This window comes from Triturus cristatus, chromosome 2_2 (genome assembly GCF_964204655.1).
Source record: "Triturus cristatus chromosome 2_2, aTriCri1.1, whole genome shotgun sequence".
Classification (NCBI taxonomy): Eukaryota; Metazoa; Chordata; class Amphibia; order Caudata; family Salamandridae; genus Triturus; species Triturus cristatus.
Window position 1 is genome coordinate 545,810,546 of NC_140582.1, and position 20,464 is coordinate 545,831,009.

The following is a 20,464-nucleotide window of genomic DNA, read 5'->3' on the forward strand; positions in this document are numbered from 1 at the left end:
TCCCCGATACATCAATCTGCCCATTTTTCATCTTCTTACCACACAACCCGGCTCTCAGTTAATCTATTTGATTGTATCTCTCCCACCATCGTCCAACTGAATACGTCATAATCTAAGGGATAGTTAAAGGTTACGTGGCCAGCATGGGGGACACATCGCTGTTGTATTTATGCAGAAAGTTGTTCATTATATAGCCAGTTTCAGTATATAACTTTAAAAGACATACCATTTGCTGTTATAATTTTCACTGTCATTTCTTAAACAGTAATTTCATAAAAAGTTGGAACATACCACTTAGTTTTACTCTGAATATGCATTTGAAGGCTGGAATAAATAAAAGGAATACATATTTTGTATACATAATTCTGAGCCTATACGAAATCACTATCTAGTATGCGTGCTGCTTCAAATCAGTCCTTTTCAACCCACACCTATTAAGAACTTCTGCTAATGACTCCAGGTATCCAAATTTCCCACTTTAGAGCAAATGCAGGACAAGCCGAGAGGGGGCGCAACCATAAAAGGATGGAAGTGTCACTTCATCCAGCCGTACATTTAAAGAATCGTTGTGACAATTGCCTTTAAATGCTAGCAGTGCGATTAGCGAAAACATGAATACGAAAATGAGAAGGTGCACTGGATTGATATTAGGGGCAATAGCTAAATAAGGCAAACTTCTTTTTTTAAGTTAAAAATATTTTATTGAATTTTCTTAATAGACAGTTAACACAGACAATACAGAAAAAATATTATTGAGCGAAAATATCTATTCACAATTTGTAAATTACAAAGTCATCATATTCATTACAATAGATAAGAAATTATTCATATTCATAGAGAAAATAAAAAGGAAAGGAGAGGGAGGGTAACATCTATAACAACTAATGCATGAACTATAAATAGAGCTACTATATCATATACATTAGTTTAATATAATAACAATAAAAAGAAAAACTAGCTAAAAATATACCATTAAGATGATAAATATACATCAACAGGTATCCAAAAAGAGTGATATGAGTTAGAATTATGATTAATCCCATTCAAGGATAACTGAGCACCTCTTCTTGTAAAAATAACCCATGACCACCGAGCATGAACTGATAATATCGAAACATCTTTCCAACAGAAAGTAATGGATTTTAACGCAGCTAAAATGAGGAAATTAAAAAGTTTACCTTCAAAATCATTTAAGTTCTGCGACAAGATAGCAGATTTGCATATTAAGATTTTGTATGATATATCTTCATGAATCTTTAATATCTTTTTGATAATATCCCAAACTTCCTTCCAAAATTTTAAAATGAAAGGACAGTCAAAAAGCATATGTTGTAACGAACCAGGATGTAATTTACAATGCCAACAAGTTGCAGATTGAAGAAGTTTAGCTTGGAACAAATGTAATGGAGTCCATAAACAATTGAATAACATATAAGAATTGGTTTGATAAAGTGAAACAGGTAACCACCCAGATATATTACTAAGCCAAATATTTTTCCATGAATCCATAGACAATAAGTTCATTATTCCAAAAAGCTGAAATCATATTTATGTTGCTTCCTAAAGTATCAGATACATATTTATATAAAATAGAAACATCATGAGATGACGCTGATATAGTTTGAATATAAATTGATAAGTCAGATTTAACATTAGATGGAATAGCATGAGGAAAAGAATCTAAAATTGAATTACACAAATATTCATATTTAATAAGATCAGATTGAGATAAACCAAATCTTGTTTGCAAATCCTCAAATGATATGAATGTATTGTTGGAATAAACATCGTTAAGATACAAAATACCAGCCTTAATCTATGAATACCAGAAACTGATTTTTCTATTCAATTTAATAACATTGCTATACCATAATGACAAGTCCTCAGTATTATACATGGGAGATAAAAAAATGGAATCTAGATCATTAAAAATCATTTTAGTGGATTTAAGAATAACAGATTTATGAAAAAATGATGATTTGTTAGGCATAGTTAACAGAGTGGGTAACGGAAATGGATTTACAATTGATTTTTCAATATGGAGCCAAGTAGGGGGATTATTTAACAAGGAAGGATTAAACCATGTGAAACTTTGTTTTAAAATAAAAGCTTTATGATAAAGAAAAAAGTCAGGGATACCAAACCCAGCATTACATTTGGGCATTTTTAATTTTTTATAACTAATACGAGGTGACTTGTTGTTCCAAAGAAATTTGGATATAAGTTTATCAACATCTTTATAAAACTTTAATGAAAATTGAGTAGGAATCATGGCAAGGAAGAATTTAGGAGCAATAGTGATTTTGATAGAATCCATTCTACCCCACCATGAAAGATGTAATGATGACCATTTGGACATTTTGTCTTTAATATAATTTAAAATAAAGTTACAGTTTAAAGTTATTGTTGATTTTATGGATGAAGAGAATAAAATACCAAGATATTTTAATGTATTCTTTTGCCAAATGATTTCATTCATGGGAATCATATCAGGAGTTCAATAAATGTTTAAGGGAAAAAAATCAGTTTTGCTAGTGTTTAATTTGTATCCAGAAACTATGGAATACTTTGCTATAATCTCTAATAAGGAGGGGAATGAGGATATAGGATCACTGATAAATAAGAGCACATCATCAGCATAAGCTAAGGTTTTAATAATAACATCCTTAATATTGATTCCTTTAATATTATCACAATTTCTTATGGAAGTAAGAAAAGGTTCAATACCAATTAGAAACAATAGCGGGGAAAGGGAACACCCTTGTCTCGTACCTCTAAAAATGGAGAATTGATTCGAAACTTGGCCATTAATAAATAAACGAGCAGTAGGAGCAAAATATAGAGCTAAGATCATGCGGATAAATGTGTCACCAAAATTAAATGATGATAAAGTATGAAATAAAAATTGCCAATGAAGTTTATCAAAAGCTTTCTCAGTATCTAGGGCCATAATTCCTGAAGGTAAGGTTAAAGTAGAACCTTGTTCAATAATATGTAGCAAAGTTCTTGTATTGTGTGCAGAATATCTATTCTTCATAAAACCAGATTGGTCTGTATGTATAATAGAATCTAATACGGGGGCTAATCTAGTGGCCAGTATTTTAGCATATAATTTACAATCTTGATTAATTAAAGATATAGGAAGATAATTAGACACAAGGGCGGGGTCTTTATCCGGTTTGGGAAGTAAAATAATTAAAGCCTCAGTAAAAGAACCTGAGGTAATTCCTGAAGAGCCAAAAAATGCAAAACGTTGAAATGAAAAAGGTAAAAGTTGTGACTGAAATTCTTTGTAAAACTCAGCCGGGATACCATCAGGACCAGGAGATTTATTTTTTTTAAGAGATTTTATGGCTGATAAAATTTCATCTTTAATAATGGGTGTATTGAGCCCGATTTTATCTGATTGTGAAATCTTAGGTAATCCACATGAAGTTAAAAAAGAATCAATTAAGGAGTCATCATGAAAATCGGGCTTATTATATAAATTAGAATAAAAATCCAAAAATGAATTAACGATCTCTTTGTGAGATAAAGCCATACCATTAGGGCCATGAATTGAATTGATTTGAGTTTTATCTTTTTTTATACGTAAATAATTAGCTAAAAGTCTTCCAGATCTGTTGGCATTAAAACAGAATTTGGCTTTGGCATTAGAGGTCTGAACGCCAGCTCTTTTACTAAGAATTGTATTAAACTCATAGCGAAGCTTTTGCAGCTTAAATCTATATTGAGGATCATTAGACGTAATAAAAAGTCGCTCAAATTTCGCGATTTGTTTTTCTAAATTTTTAATATTTGCATTAAAGGTTTTATTTTCGTGGGCCATAATAGAAATAGTTACACCTCCCTCTAATATAAGCTTTAAAAGCATCCCATCTATCTACCATAGAAGTAGAACCTTCAGGGTTGAGTATAAAATAATCTTGAATGACAGAAAAGAGTTTTGGTTTATTATGTTCATTGAGAGCTATGCCAGTATTCATTATCCATCTAGATTGCTTAGTAAAAGTTGGATTTAAATTTAAAACACAGGAAATCAAAGCATGGTCCGAAACGTCAATGTTAACAATCTGAGGAGCAGTTACAGAGTTAATTAGTTGCCTGGAGACAAATAAATAATCAATCCTAGAATAAGAATTATGTGGTGTTTGAAAAAGTAAAACTTTTTTCTGTAGGGAAATGTAGGCGCCAAATATCAACTAACTTAGTGGTTTGAAGAAATGATTTAAAAGCATAATAAACCTTAGGAGGCTGAAATTTAGTAAGAGATAATCTATCTAATAAAGGATCAGATATGACATTAAAATCACCTCCAACAATTAAAGGAACTTTACCAAACTTTAGAACCTCAGTTGAAAGATTAGCCCAAAAAACAGGATCATCCGCAATAGGACCATAAACATTTAATACAAATATGACTGAATCATGAACTTTAACTTTAACGATTATATATCTCCCATCCGCATCTGAAATGTTACTCAAAATTTGGCAATGCAATTTTTTTGCAAAAAGAACAGCCACACCATTTTTTTTTCCATTAGCAGGAGAAGAGACAATAGTTTCAACCCACTTTTTCTTCATATAATCTAAGATTTTGTCATCTATATGAGTCTCCTGTATAAAACAAATATCAGCTTTGCAACTACCTAGATAAACTAAATATTTGTACGTTTAACTTGATGGCATAAACCTTTAACATTTAATGAAACTACTTTAATATTAGCCATAATAGAAGAGAAGGAGAGAAAAAGTCAAGAAGAGAAAAGTAAGAAAAAAGCAAAGATAATGAGAAAAAAGTAGCTCCAGAACAAGTAAAAGGGAAGGAGAAAATAAAACATGGAAAAAAAGACAAACAGAATACATAAATGCGAAAAGCGAAACGCACACACGCTCTACAAGCATGACCGGAACCGTTGGAGCCCAGTGTAAGAATAAATTATCATTTTCATGAGTATCCATTGAGTGCTGTGACTGTTGATCCAAAAAGTGACTCAGTTCTTCAGGACGATGAAAGGATTTAGAGAAATTGTCTTTCCTAAAGCGCATTGTCGATGGATCAAAAAGGCCATATTTGAAACCAAGACTTCTTAATTTAGGACAAAGAGCAGTAAATTCCTTGCGAATTGCAACCGTTTCTTTGGCAAAATCTTGATGAATAACATTTTTATTCCCATTGACTATCAATGAAGGGATTTCTCGTGCTGCTTTTCTGATCAAAGCCAAATGGTGGTGACGAAGAACTTTAAAGATAATTTGTCGAGGTTTTGTAAGTTGAGGGTTGCGATGGGAAGGAATCATGGGAGCCATATCAATTTCACATTTTTCTGGAAATTTGATATTTAAGAGGCTAGGAATTAGATTCTCCAAATATAATCTAAAGTTAGCTCCCTCAACTTCTTCTGGCAGATTGAATAGGCGTAGATTATATTGTCTTTTGCGATTTTCCATATCCAAAAGTAGTGAGCACATAGGTGATATCTTCGCCACAAGTGGGGTAAAAGCGTCCACTTTAACTTCATAATCTTGTATTTTAATTGAGTTATCAGATATTTTCATTGACAAACTAGCCATTTCTTTATGCACGTTTTTAACATCTGACGCAATAGTATCTGTATTAGCACGAAGTGCCTGAATTTCTTCCAGAAATAAAGATAAGGAAGGTTCAGTTGACTCTACCACTTTTGATTTAATTGGTGGAGGTGAAACCTGCTGTCTCCTTTTATTGTGAAGAGAATTTTTATTTTCCATTTTCTTAAATAAAGAATTATAATTGAAAATAAATAAACAGTTTATGACAAAATAGAGTGAAAGATGTGAAGAAATCCTTAAAATGACTGGTGCAGCAGCTAAAATGGACTGTGGGAGTGGCTAGGCCCAAGCCAGGCCCTTTCTTGAATGTACTCTCCGCCCCCTTGACAGACAAGCCCGGCAGTACCTGAAGGCAGAGCTTGGAGCAGGAACCAGAAGCCGAAAAACACCACTTCCGTCATCCAGAAATGCAGGAATCCTCTTCACAGTACAGGTATAATCATTAATAATGCAGCGACCTCATTTCGGAAAAAATTCTGACCAAATTTAGTCGTTTTGATTTAAAAAAACGGGCAAAAACGCGCTGGGGCTCACCGGAAGGCGGCTATTTTGAATTGCGAGCTCGCGCGTCTCAATAATGCAAACTTCTGCTGAACAACTCTTACGATGTTAAAATTATATGCTGGAAAATGCATAGCTGCTGAGTTCAGAAACTAGACAATGGAGACACCTTTTGAGGGAGAGGAGCATAAATTCACCAGAACATAAACATTTCGTAGCACCATGCGAACTACGGCAATCAGGCATGATTTTGCAAATCCTGCCAATGAACAATGTTGTAGCCACTGTCCCCCCAGCCGCTCTGAGCAAGCATTTGCAATGCAATAGGTCTCACATTTGCAAGAGTTTAAGCTATTGGCATTGTAAATGACAATGCCTTTTATTTATCTGCTTTGCTAATTAACCATTAAATAAAAGGCATTTACAATGCCAATAGCTCAAACTCTTGTAAATGCTAGACCTATTCAAAGCAGCAGCCTCCATTGTCACAGCTGCTCGGAAAGTGAAAGCGAGCATTGCGCTCTGAATGTTGCAGGAAAGCATGTGGTGCCTGCAGTAGGAGAAACTCATTAAAGAAAGAAGTGCTTAAAGACTAAATAAGACATACAGTGTAACAACAGAAGTAAAAGGGCCTGTCCTCATGGGAGGCTCCACCTAAAAAGACATGGTCACAATGCTGAAAACAAGCATTGGCAAAGCCAGGCATTCAGGGACTACCATCCCAAATATACAAGACCAGAGAGTACTTTCGGTTTGCATATTTTTAAGAATACTGACAATACCTGAGCACTGTGGTCTGACAACAAGGCGGCCACTTTCCTTGAGCCCAAACCTCGGTAAGACCCCTGAAATGCTCCAATTATGCGCTGCCTTTTACGACTTAGGAAGTGTGTGTCGGAGGGTGTCTGCCTCTTCGATGTCACATTTAGGAAAACATGTTACTAGTGTGCAAACAGTACGACAGGCACAATGTCCTTTATAGTTTTAAACAAAAGACTTCCGGACCTGGGCTCCAGAGTGGGGACTTTTGGCAAGGCTTAAGAGGGAACACATTAGAGCGAGAACTACTGACTTAAAATACTCAGAAGACATGGTCTTATGGAGCCATTGGACTATCTTGCTAGCAAGGCATGCCAACTCTTCAATGAGATGTTGTACACTGATTGTAATGCAGTAAATAAAATAAAGAATCTGATCACAAAATAGGGTACCCATGGAGCAGTGTTCCCTGAAAGCTGCGCGCGCGCGTGTGCACCTCTGTGCCACCAAGCGCGCAGTGTCCGGTCTGAAGCGCGCACATCCTGGGTGAGCATTCGCGCCGCACGCTTTTAAATCGCGAGCGGCGCAAAAAACGGTAATTTGCTGATTGCGGGAAGCCTATGCCCGCAGGGGCTCCTGCACTTGCCGCATTTATTTAATAATGGAGCGTTGCTGAGGGCTCTTTGTGGGCCGCTGTGAAAATATTTGTTGATTGCAACACCGTCATGCTCTGCAATTAACAAATATTTTCAGAATGGCTCACAATCAGCCCCCAGCCGCGCATCTATTAAGAGAAGAAATGCAACAAGTTCAAGCTTTTGGACTTGATGCATGTCTTGTCTTAATGAAACATGACTGCGGGCTGATTGTAGGCCATTGTGAAGGTCTCTTGCTTCCTGCCCAGACAAGACAAGGAAGGTGTCTGCTTCTGCACTGACGCTGGCAGCTGCGCCACCTCTTTCTTACTCTTATTCCCTCTCTGTCTGTCTAGCTCCTCCTCACCTACCGATAACCGTGACTCAAGAAATGGTTCTCACCCTCTTTCTTTCTGTCGTTCATTTGTTCCCCTGTGAAATGGATGCAAAAAAGAAAAACACTTTTGCTGGAAATGCCGTTTTGACATTTTTCTATTCCAAAGTGCAGCCTGGGAAATAAAAGGTTCAAAATATGAAAAATCAATAACTAAACAAAGCAAGACGGAGTGTTCTTAAAGTGGCCAGATCGGTTTTATTCAAACCCCAAAAATATTACCGTCACTTTACTGAGTTTGCCAGTCAAGCACTGTTTTCCCCCGGTGGGGAAGTGCACCAAACCTGGAGGTACTGCAATACCTGGTTGATGGGTGGATTGGAAAACAAAATGTGTATGGCGGCTTTGTGTTCACAAATGTGGTCTTTTTAAACCATACTGCTTACGTTTTGTGAGCATATAAGCAGTGGACATTGAAATGGGTCCTTTCTGGGCCCTGTAGTTTTCAGGCAGAAGCACTCACTGATTTCTGAATAGTGAGTGTAAAAGCGTTAAGTTAAGCATTCAGTTGTTTATAGCAGGTCAAATTGGATTGTAGTTGAAGGCAGTGTAAATTTCTCTCAGTGGGGCAGTATGGTGTTCAGAGAGGGAGCGGATGTAGTACTGGGGGCAGAGCTGCCACATTTAGAACTGGGGAACCAGGTTCAGCCTTCATGAGCAGTCCCCCAGACCACACTCCTGAGGGAGCACATTTCCATGCTAGACCTTAGAAGGCCCTGCAAATCCGGAAAAGCCCTGGTGTCTTAGTACCGGCAGGTGGACCCTAGCAGTGGCAAGTGTGGGTTCACCTTGAAGGCTTACCCACCACAATCCATACTGAAGTTCACCTCCAGTCTTGCAGGCAGGCCTACGAAGTAGCAGACCCTAGAGCAACAGTGACTCTGTCACTGAGGTCACAGGATCTCCGGAGAAGAGCTGGCTCTAGGGCAGTGCGACCGGTGTGACCGCAACGGGTGCTGACTTTGAGTGGGGGCATTGTATATTGTGGTTTTAAAAGCACTTGCTGCCTCCTTCCTGGCCTACAGCAATTTTCGGCAATATTAAAAATGTCATGATAACTCCGGTGAATAAAAGTCTTCCTAGAGCGAGTTCGGAGTTTTGTCTAGTGGAAGTTTTGACTCATGGAAAGATAGCGCAGTGGTTTTTTACATTTTATTATTAATTTATTTCAATTTCAGATTCAAAAAGAGCACATACAGATGGTTATGCTGTAGCAATTGATGACACATTAACAGTTCGTACACTCGGGTGGCAGGAGATATCGACAATGAATTTGATGACAATCGTAGACACACAAACACTTGATAGTAATCAATCAGGTATACAATGTGGCAGTGGAGGATTACAGTACATTAATGACATGAGCAATCAGACATCAGTGATAGTCAACAGGTATGCAGTTAGTGGGCCCCAAATGTCACGAGGTTTGGAAGTACTAGGCAATTCCTCAGTATAGATAGCGCAGAGGGTTAATGTGCCTGCTGCTAGGAACATGTACCATGCCCATCACAAAGTGCACATATTGTAAATAGGTCAGTGGGTTACTGCTTTTGTCAGTAAGATTCTTTTGCTACTTGAAGTTTATTAGTTTCATTTTCATTTCATAAGGCTTTATTCGGAGCTTAAACACAAAGTCCATAAAAGCAAAACAAATACACAACAAATACATTAATCATAACCATAATGGAAAGATTACAAAACAGATTGCATGGTTAAAACATTTAAAAATGATTAAAAAAGCATACTGGGCCTTGCTTTGATAGCTTGTAGGAGGAAAGTAGCAGTAAAAAAGCAAACATCAGGGTAAGGTTTAAAAAGCAACTTCATAGCATCTTGTACACTCCTAACTCCATATTTTAACAGGATAGGCTTTAGGTAGGCTTGACGAAAGTTACCATATAAATTACACAGTAAAAGAAAGTGCATAGTGCTTTGAATTGATACATTGTCACATGGGCATGGGCCAACCGGGTGTTTTTTAATACACGGGTAGGCCACCAAATGGTGCACTATCCCGAACCTTAATCTGGTAATAACATACCGGTGAGAGGATCGGGTGACTAGACTTAGATACGGCTGGAATCCGTCAGTTTCACAGAATCTACCGTAAAACATACATGTACTTAAATTACTACTAATCCTTTCCCGCCTCTCTGATTTGAAGTTCATAAAAACTGACTTCATCACTTCTTTGGGCAGACTAGAAGGGGCGTAACAATCATCTTTAAGTTTAAAACCATAGATCTCTAGATAGCAATTTAAAACAAATTTAATCCAGGGAATCTTTAGGTGGCCATCAGTGGAGAGACAGTCTCCAATAATAGCTCTGTTTAAGGAGGTCTCTTCCTTTGACCAAACGGAACGCCACAACATTAAAGGTCTTATTGCCAATAGGTCGGAGAGATGTAAAATACCAAGCTCTCTGTGAGCCAAATCGTTAGTAGCTGAACTGGGCAAACACAGGAGCCTTTTAAGGAAGAGATTTTCCTCCACTTGCAAGTTCCCTACCTTGATATGCCCCCACACCCCGGCTCCATAAAGGGCCACTGAAAGACATCTCATTTGGAAATTTTTTAGCATATCTTTGATCCTTTTGTCTCCAATTTTGGTTGCAAATTTAAACACCCCGTGAGAGCTTTTCACCATCTTGGCCCGGACACAGTTGATCTCACTGGACCAACTGCCCGATTTGGAAAAGGTGATGCCGAGATAATTAAAAGACTCCACTGTTTGTACCTTGTGTCCATCAATAAAAAAGGCATGGGGTTTTTTACATCCCGCACCACATTCCATAATAAAAGTTTTGGATTTGTTAATCAACAGCTTCCTATCCTTAATGAACAGCGAGAACCTGTCCATCAAGCGCTGTAAACCGATAGGGGTCCTAGACAAGATTACGGCATCGTCCGCATAAAGAAGTACGGGGACGTAGAAATCATTTATTTTTGGTGCATCAGCCGCAACCGTCTTTAAAGCTAAATCCACTTCATTGATAAAAAGAATAAAAAGTAAAGGGGCAAGCACACACCCTTGTCTAATACCCCGCCTGACCCTAAACTTGGGGGTGCACTCCCCTGCCTGGCCATAACGGACACTGGAGTTTAATTTAACATAAAGTCTTGCTAAAAAATAAACAATGGACTCAGGTGCCCCCATTTCCAGTAATTTGGTCCATAAAATATTATGGTCCACCATATCGAAGGCGCTACTCAAGTCAGCAAAGCAAAGGTAGAGGGATCCTTTTTTAGCCTTCGTGTACTTCCCGATTAGTAGGTCGAGGTTAAGGCATTGTTCTAAGGTTCCTCTACCCTTCCTGAAACCATATTGGGAATTAGCCAGGATATTATTAGATTCCGCCCATTCTTCCAGCCTAACCATAAGCACCCGACTCATAATTTTCACCGAGGAGTCCAGGAGGGAGATTGGACAATAGTTCTTCGCATCTCCCCTGTCTCCCTTCTTGTAGATTGGTACGATTATGGATTCCTCCCATGTATGGGGGACCCCGTTGCATACGGCAGCATTGAATACCTTTGTAAGCAACGGACCCCAGATCTCGGGTGCTGTTTTGTATACATCAATGGGTACCCCGTCAGGTCCCTGGGCCTTCCCACCCCTGCTAGATTTAATGCTGTCCCACACTTCGGCAATAGTAATATCCAAGGGGATGACAGGCCACTCATCATCATAGACTCCCCTAGTTCTGACCGAGTCAAAAATCAGAGAGAAGTGGGTGACCCAGCTCTCCACACTGACGTTAGCCGATAATTTGGGCATCTTATCGTCCTTTAAAAAGGGACTATTAACTGTTGCCCAGAATAAAGAGGAATCCGCGGTAGAAGCTGCCTGGTCTAGTTTGTCCCATGCCTCTTGTCTTAATTCTATTTTCCTGGACTTAATTGCGGCCTGATAGATCCCTCGCAATTCCCTAATCATTCCAGTATCTCTCATCTCTGCTGCCAATGCTGTTTTGAGCCCCTTATGCGCTATAGAACATGCATGATCAAACTATCCCCTTTGTAGAAGTTTCCTACCCTCAGAGAGTATGGTGAAGTTGCTATCTATAATTAAGTTAATATTGATAAAATTACGCACAGTTTCAACAGTTACTTCCTCACTTTCTAAAATTATGATAATTTCCGTAAGACATTTTGAAACAATGGTGTTAGATGTAATATCCGCATTATTACCTTTCCATCTGATACGGATACCATTAGGTCGATGTGGCTCAATATTGGTAATAGTACATGGATTGTAAACCTGTTGGTCCTTCCATAGTGTAACCTCTGCGGTAATACAATTATGATCGCTGATTAAGTTGTCCACAACCACAGGGGCCGAACACCATGGGCTAATACCGGACGACATACAAATAAAGTCAATTACTGTATTAGCATTCCTTCCCGTGAAAGTGGGAATGATTACACCTGAGGAATTAACCTGGTTAACCAGTATTTCCATGTCATAAGTAGTTAGAGTTTTATTCAAAGAATTACCATAGGAGTTATGAGGAAAGTGGGGAACACCATCCCCACAGTGGTCAATAAAACCACACACCCTTTGAGCAGCAAAGGGGCACACCACTGTGTTAAAATCCCCTAACCAAATGATATCAAAGTCAATATAAAATTTGGTTATGATGTCTTCCATGGCAGACTCCAAAGCAAGTACAACCTGATACCTCGAACAATCAAAAATATTATTATAAAAATTAATTAAAATGATATTTCTACCCTGCTCCTGTTGAAGCCATAAAATCTGGGAGTGTGCACCAACCAAAACATGTTTCTTAACTTTGATGGGTATTTCTACAGAAATCAGAACCAATAACCCACCCTTTGCCCTGCCCGACTGTGAGGCCACGGCAGGTAGATGAAAAGAAACAAAACCATTATAATTGATTGGGTCAACACACCAGGTTTCCTGAAAGCATACAATATTAAAAGTATTAAAGAACTCTGTCCATCCCAGGCAGATGTCCTTTGATGAAAGTCCAGCAATATTCCAGCTAACAATCGAACAGACACTCTGTCTACAGGATTTGGATAAGGGTGTGGGGCTAGTAGGAACAGGGGGGACGTGATTACAAGACTGGACCCCAGTCTTGCCAGCCAAATAGACCCAATTCTCACTATCACAACAACTGGGCTTCCTGTTGGTATTATCCGAGGGGTTATCGTTACCACTGGTATCTACTGTATCTAACACCCTCGGAATGACGTCCCCTCCCGTGCCTCCTACGGCATCAACAACATCCTCTGTTTTAGACAGGGCTGACTCCAGTCAGTCAGTACAATCCAGTCCACTCAGGGCTTGAAATCGGTTTGACATAGTAATTTTAGAACCAGGGAAGACATTCGTATCTCCTTCTCTTGTCCCAGTATGTTCAACATTAGGACGATAGTTAAGATGCCTATAAAAATACCCTAAGGGCCGAAGAGATATCCCTTGATCCCGTGAAGAGGATGATTGTGCTCTTAACAGGGCAGTTGAGGCAAGATGGGGGTTTCTAAAATCAACCACAATACAATCACCCCCACAAGTCTTACGCGAGCTACCAATCCAGTTAACTCTTCTTGTGCTTAATATATCCTTTGCTAAAACAACTGGGAAACCGCATTCCCGATGCAGCCAATCCACAGTTTTGTTTTTCAGAGAAGCATGGGATTCACTATAATTACGGCCAGTCTCACTTACTGGGGGGACATTGGTGAGAACTGCCACAAATGGGGCACAAGCTGGGGGCAAATCGGGCCTGGGGGTACCAGAGTTTTTAGCACTAGGTCCTAGCTGGTTCTCGGGGGCTGGGCTACGTAATGAGCTATATTGTCCTGGAGTCTGCAAGGGGTCTGGGGCATTTCTTCTCTCCTCACAATGTTCTCCAGATGGGATCTTGGGAAGGTTGGTCTTAGCCATTGGTATGACTACCTTAGAAACCCGCGGGGGAACATGACTACTTTCTGAAACCTCATCATTAACTTTAGTACCAATACTGGCATTAAGGTGCGATTCTAACAGGCCTCCTAGTCTGACCACTTCGTTAGCTACCATGTCAAGTTTGTTCAATAATGGTTTAACTAATAGATCAAACTTAGCGTCTATCATGCTGAGTTAAAGGTCCAACTGCTTACTATCTAAGGTGACCGGATTACTATCCTGCACTACGCTGGGATCACTAGCAGAATTAGTGGGTAAAGGATCAGCTCTCTTAAATGATCGCACCCCCCCCCCCCGTTTAGAATATACATTCTTGTTGTGGTTCCGGCTAGAACGTAGTACTCCCTGTGATGTTGTGGTCGTCAGAGTAGGAGTCGATGGATCTGGTGTAAGTATTAAATCCCGGGTGAGGAACCGACAGGGCTGTTTCCTTCTAAGGAGGCCACCACTATAGAACCATCCATATGATGATTAGACTCATTAGACTCATTACTTACATCCTGATTAGAAACGGACAAAGAGATAAGGGGGTTAATATTTGAGGAGGTAGGATCAGCAGTTCCTGAACGCCCCAAGGACTTTCTCCGCTCCTGATTTATCTTGTCAACCATTTTAACAAGATAATTATCCATGGTTATCTTCGCCGAAATAGATTTTGCTTTTGACATGGATTAAACTGGTGCAGCCCTACAATACTTTAATCAAAATTAACAGGCAATTACCAGCCCTTACTTATTACCCACTTGGGAGATATATTCTCACAGCAAAACACTATATACTCAGCCCGCTGGTACCTCTATACAGATCAAGATGTCCACGGCCCCCACCAGCCCCCTCCTGTCCCGGACTGTCACAGACTGTCCGCCCTTTGTCCGGGCTTCGTCCGGCGCGTCCCGCACGCGATCCGCGTAGCGGTTGCCGGCAATACTTAAATAAGGCGGGTGGGCGGGGGGAAGCACAGGTGTTGCGCCGCACGGACTGCTGGGGACCTGAGTCCCGTTAAGCTCCTTCTCCCCTCGGTGGAATCCCCTCACCCGGCAACAGGCAGCAAGGTGAGCCCCTCCTGGGGCAGCAAAGCAACAGTTGGCGAACAGAGTCCTGGTAGGTTTGAAGGCGATGCGGGACCCGCGCCAGCGGGTTCCGCGAGCCGTTTATTCCTTCTCTGCTGTGGGTGGGCGGGGGGAAGCACAGGTGTTGCGCCGCACGGACTGCTGGGGACCTGAGTCCCGTGAAGCTCCTTCTCCCCTCGGTGGAATCCCCTCACCCGGCAACAGGCAGCAAGGTGAGCCCCTCCTGGGGCAGCAAAGCAACAGTTGGCGAACAGAGTCCTGGTAGGTTTGAAGGCGATGCGGGAATCCTAACAAAGAAGAGTGAGCTATTAACTTTCATCTTAGAGCTGCATACAGACTGCAAGGTATAAACTAGAGCTTTATGTTTTTTTCCCTAAGCCTTTGATTATCCTAATGTTGCAAAAATTGTTCATTTGGATAGAAATCAATAACGATTATTAAAGTGACCCCCAATCATGGTATTAAGTTTTAAATTCTGAGTTTGTGTTTCTCCGGATCAATCACTATTAAACTATTAAACTATACTGCCTACTAATATGGTTGTCATGTGACTCCTACACCTTGTAGTCCTTTGTCTTATGTAACATTTCCCATACAGTGATTTACACACGTAAAATTGATTGTCTCTGTGTATATTGCTGACAACAGAAAATCCATGGCACGGAAACAAATGGCTTGTGCCTCCACTTTTAAGCATATTTGGGACATTCTGTGATTAGAAACATGTCCCACTTTGTGAAATTATTTTAATGTGAATAACTCATATTAATCGTTAAATAATCATGTGTATCCATTGGTTGAATTACATTGCATAATAAGCTGTAACTGGTCAGTGAAATGCCAAACAAATACTAAAGATTGGGATGTTTTGCAATCCTGGCCACACTTCTAACTCCGCCCACTGATCCAATCATCAGGTTATTCCCGCCTTCTGATTCTCCGCCCACAGTTCCCCTACTTTTTTTCCCCCACTTCGACCACTGATCTGGATGCAATGACAGAAGAAGCAAAATATCAGTCGGGTAGCACACTATTCTAAGCACAGATTTTTCGCTTAATTGCTTTTAAGCCATGCTCTTGATTGCATCGGTCACGCCCCTTTGATAAACCCCCCTAGTTTTTTCATTCAACTTAAAGCCCGGATCTACATGCGCGGTCGGGTTCTTGGTGCACATAGCCTTGGCTGAAGCGCACAGAGACCTTACTCTGCCGCACATAGAGGAAAAAAAATAGAGGGAACATTGCCCTGGAGTACCTTCAAATCATTGAAATATATACAAACTCTAATGGAAATATTAGAAACGACTCGTTAGACACATTGACTCACCGAAGGCTTGAAGCCTGGAGGACGGAGTCACAGCGCAGAAGTTAGTGATTGAATGGTTGTCCCGTGCGCGCTGCCTCTCCAGTACCACTACATCTGTAGTCTCCAAATCGCAACATTTTATTTACCTTTTAAATTCTAAGCAAAATGTATTCCATCACATTCTTTATGCCACCAATTCTCCCAAATGTGCATTTAATTATCACTAACTTTTGTTTATTTCTGTTTTATCCACAAAAGTAGGGCTCCCGTCACAGTCAAAATGCACATTTTGCTTCCGCCCACGGCAGCCGCAACCTTTGGCCTGGACAGGAGATGTGCACGCGTATGGTGCGAGCAGTATTTGTGATTACGCCGCGAGCCGTACGCGTGCACATCTCCTGTCCTCCACACGCATGCACTTGTCCTGTCCCCCTTCAGTCAAGAAACCAACAACAATAGATCTCGCAAAGTCGAGCAGCGCAGGCACTGCGTCGCTAGACGAGACCTAAAAATGACTCCCACACCATGGGAAAAAACTCAAATGTTGTGGGGGCATTAGTTGTTTTTTATTTTTCAAAAATAAACTACTGCTTTTGGGAGTTTGCTGTTACACAAAAAACTTTGGCGGTTCCTTCCAATGAATAGAGATGTCTTTGGGTCGGCTGGCGGACATCTGTCTTTTAATTTGGCGGGCGGAGTAAAGGCAGGGTGGCGGGTGTAAAGCCCTCCACCACCTTGTCTGCCTTTACTACATCTGCCAAACCCCACATCAGGCCCTCCATCTAGTGTGGCACAGAGGGTAAAAAATTATGGATTGGAATGTTACTGTGAGGGACATCCAGTGGTAAGACTATTTGCATGCATTTGTCTTTACCACCTTTTGGGTGTTTGATTGCCAGTGGTGTGCTAGGAAACCTGTGCCTGGCAGAGTGTGCCAAGCCAGCTACTGCCAATAATTCTGATTTCTAAAAAGTACTACATTTGCATCCATTCAAGGAGTACTTCTGTGGGAGCAGCTTTCCTACTTTTTTTTTAAAGAGTCACTCTATATATTTAAGTCCTTGATCAAAACAATGAACAAGTTTAAACCTCTTATTGAAATCAGAACGATGAGAAAAACTGACACACACATAGCAGATTTCCCCCTCCCCCTGCACCCCTCCCTCTCTGAAGCTACACTCGTGAACTGAGGGCACACATGCAATGGCTTAGTCAGTGACACAATTACCCTCAGGAATTGATACAATGTGAATAAGTTTCAAATGTTACTTTACATGTTAAGAATTATAAGGATGTTATAGAGAACAGTGGTCCCTATTCAGGAGGAATACAGTGTGATAGATAACCATACACTTAAAATAGAATGTATGTCTTTTGTCCAGCCGGACAAGAATTTATTTTCATAGTATTTTTCAAAAGTAGTATCAAATAAAACATTCAAATGACAAGTGGGCACAGCCGTGACCAACAGAACACAAAACAGAACAATGAACACAGAATTGGCCAAAGGGCAAGCCAAAATGGGTCTGTACAGTTGTTCTCAGTATAGACAGACACAAATTAATCATTTAACACCGTTGCACAATGTGTTATAGCTTGAGTCTAGTGCATAGGGTGTTTGGGTTTCGACGTCGTTTCGATGCCACATTGAGTATAGGGCATCATCTTCAGGACAAACAAATAATGCACTGCTGTCTTGATAATATATCACACCTTTTTTACAATTCTAAAGTGGCAGAGAGTCGATGGTTCATTATAGGCGCAGGAGCGCTCAACAACTGGACTTTGGGGGTTGCTGACACCAGCGGGATCAATTCTGTTTGCTTTATGGCAGAAAGTCCTGTTGGGTGCTGTGTGCCAGCTGTTGGAGAATGCACGATCGCATTACTTCAGTGAGCGTGGGCAGTATCGCCGCATCAGCTTCGGAGTCTCCATTGAAACTGCAATAGGTCTCGCCTTTTATTAAGTTAAAGCCATTTGCTTTGCTATGCAATACCATTAGCAAAGCAAATGGCTTTAACTTAACCAAAGGCGAGACCTGTTGCATTTTCAATGCTTGTTTACATTGCTACTGGCAACCATGCCTAAAGCACGAAGATCATCACTGCTAGTAATCTTGCATATAGTGGCCAGAAATCTTGTCTGATGTGGTTACTACTACATCTCTAAAAATATAAGTAGCTCAGGAGCATTTTCATTGAACAGAAGTAGCTCTCACTACAGAAAAGGTTGGAGACCCCTGTCCTAGAGCAACGAGTATAATAAGCAGAAAAGGTAGGTTCCTCTAATACACAACAAAATTGTTTCATCCAAAGATGGCCTCCTTTGTTTCAGGGGAGTGTGATACTCAAACAACGGCAAAGGAAGTGGTTTCAAGTACATGAATCTCAGTATAAACCTCCAAGACAGTGGTACAGAAGCCACAGAAAAATACTCAATTGTGTCTAATAAGATATTGAGCAAGCCCACTTCTTGATAAATGCTGCCAAAATCAGTTGTGTGATAATATATTTTTATTTTCCAGATAAAAAAGGGAGTGTAAGGTATGGGTGTGAGATATGTGGAAGGGGGGGAGGGTGTGTGTGATATAGAGAGAGAGAAAGAGAGAGAACTGTGTGTGTGCGATATGTGGAATGCGGTGTGTGTGTGTGAGAGAGAGAGTTGTCTGAGTGATGTGTGTGGAGTTGTGTGTGAGGAGGTGTGTGGAGTTTGTGTGAGGAGGTGTGGTTGTAAGGAGGTGTGTGGAAGTGTGTGTGTGAGGAGGGGTGTGGGTGGGAGGAGGGGTCTGTGTGTGAGGGGTGGTGTAAGGAGGTGTGTGTGTAAGGAGGTGTGTGTGTGTAAGGAGGGGTGAGTGTGTGTATGTTTGTGTCTGTCTACTACTGTCTTACAAAACTGGAGGGTCACCGAGTTCCGGGAGATCCTTTGTTTTCACTTTACACGTTGCTGTCAAGTGAAACACAGCTTTAGCCATTACTTCCAGCTTCGCTAGCTTAATCTTTTAAGAAGGTTACTTTAAGGTGAAATGTTCGGGTTCTTGGTACACGGGTTCTCTTGATTGTACAACAAAGTGTGCTAGCCATCTGGCCAAATATTTTGGCATCTGCAAAGGGTATCGATAGAATTTGTAATACCAGGTTTATAAAAAATATATGACAACAATCTGTAAATTATCAACAGATGCAAAACAGCTGAACTAGACGATTAATTGTTTTAAGTTGTACTAATACCTGCCGTGCACCAGCTGTAAAGTTCTAAGCTGAAGCCAGATATGGAGATTGGTCGCTGAACTTCCTGAATTATTCATGTGTTCCTCAACGTTAACGTTTATAACAAGCATGGAGTTGTTATTGAGAGAGGGAGACAGAGACTTGCAAGAGTAGCGAAAGGGTGAAGGGAGGAGACCCTGACACGAAGGGAGACATTGACAGCTGTTGAAAGGGAGAGTAGATAGGAAGATAGGGAGGCAAAGGATACGAGAAAGAGGCAGATAACGAGGACAGGAAGATATATGAGAAGGAAGAGACAGGGCGAAGACAAGCATTGAAAATGTTGTTGATTAAGTCAGGTGCTGCTGCTGCCCTGTAGATTGTCATCAGTCCCCTAGAGGGCAGCACATTATAAGTTAAGCGTAAACTCTGGGCCGGAATTTAAACAAAATGGAGTCAGGCTATCCACATCGGTGTGCGCGTGCACATCTCTGTCCATCGGTACGCGTGCATATTCAGATTTGGCTGAATCGATTACAAAAGGCCCTTACATGGCAAAAGCAGCAATGCGCTGCTAGCGCCAGGCGAGACCTAAAAATGTAGTGAGAAAGGCACTTAATCATTGAATCATTTAATCAAGAGCATGGGCAATCATAATCGTTAAGACAAAACCCATACAGAAATAGTTCTTTAAAAGTACGGTTACCCACACCCACTTCCAGTGGCATGCTTCATCGAGACCCTCTTCATGTGCTCTGTTGTAAGAGCAACAGACCAACTCAGGGAACAGGGCTTGCTGTAACCACAAACAAGAAGGCACTGAAGGGCATTGTCAAGTTAGATGTAACTTGCTCTAATCGAATAGTGATCTACTTCACTTTTTGAACACCAGGGAAAACCTAGGGGCTCATTACGATGGAGGACAGACTTAACTCTGTCCACCATCATCAGAGGAATTGGGACCGCTGTCTATATGGCTGCGGTCCCGCCCATGGAATTACAATGCGACCGCCACGGTGGCGGTTGCATTGGGCATGTTTACCATTGCAGTGGGTGCTGCAGGC

General features: G+C 40.6%; 1 protein-coding gene across 1 annotated transcript in view; it reads right to left on the reverse strand.

The window, feature by feature from the left end:
* DCHS2 (dachsous cadherin-related 2) overlaps window positions 1-20,464 on the reverse strand; it is a 1,150,696-nt gene that overhangs the window by 413,610 nt on the left and 716,622 nt on the right. The window lies entirely within an intron of this gene.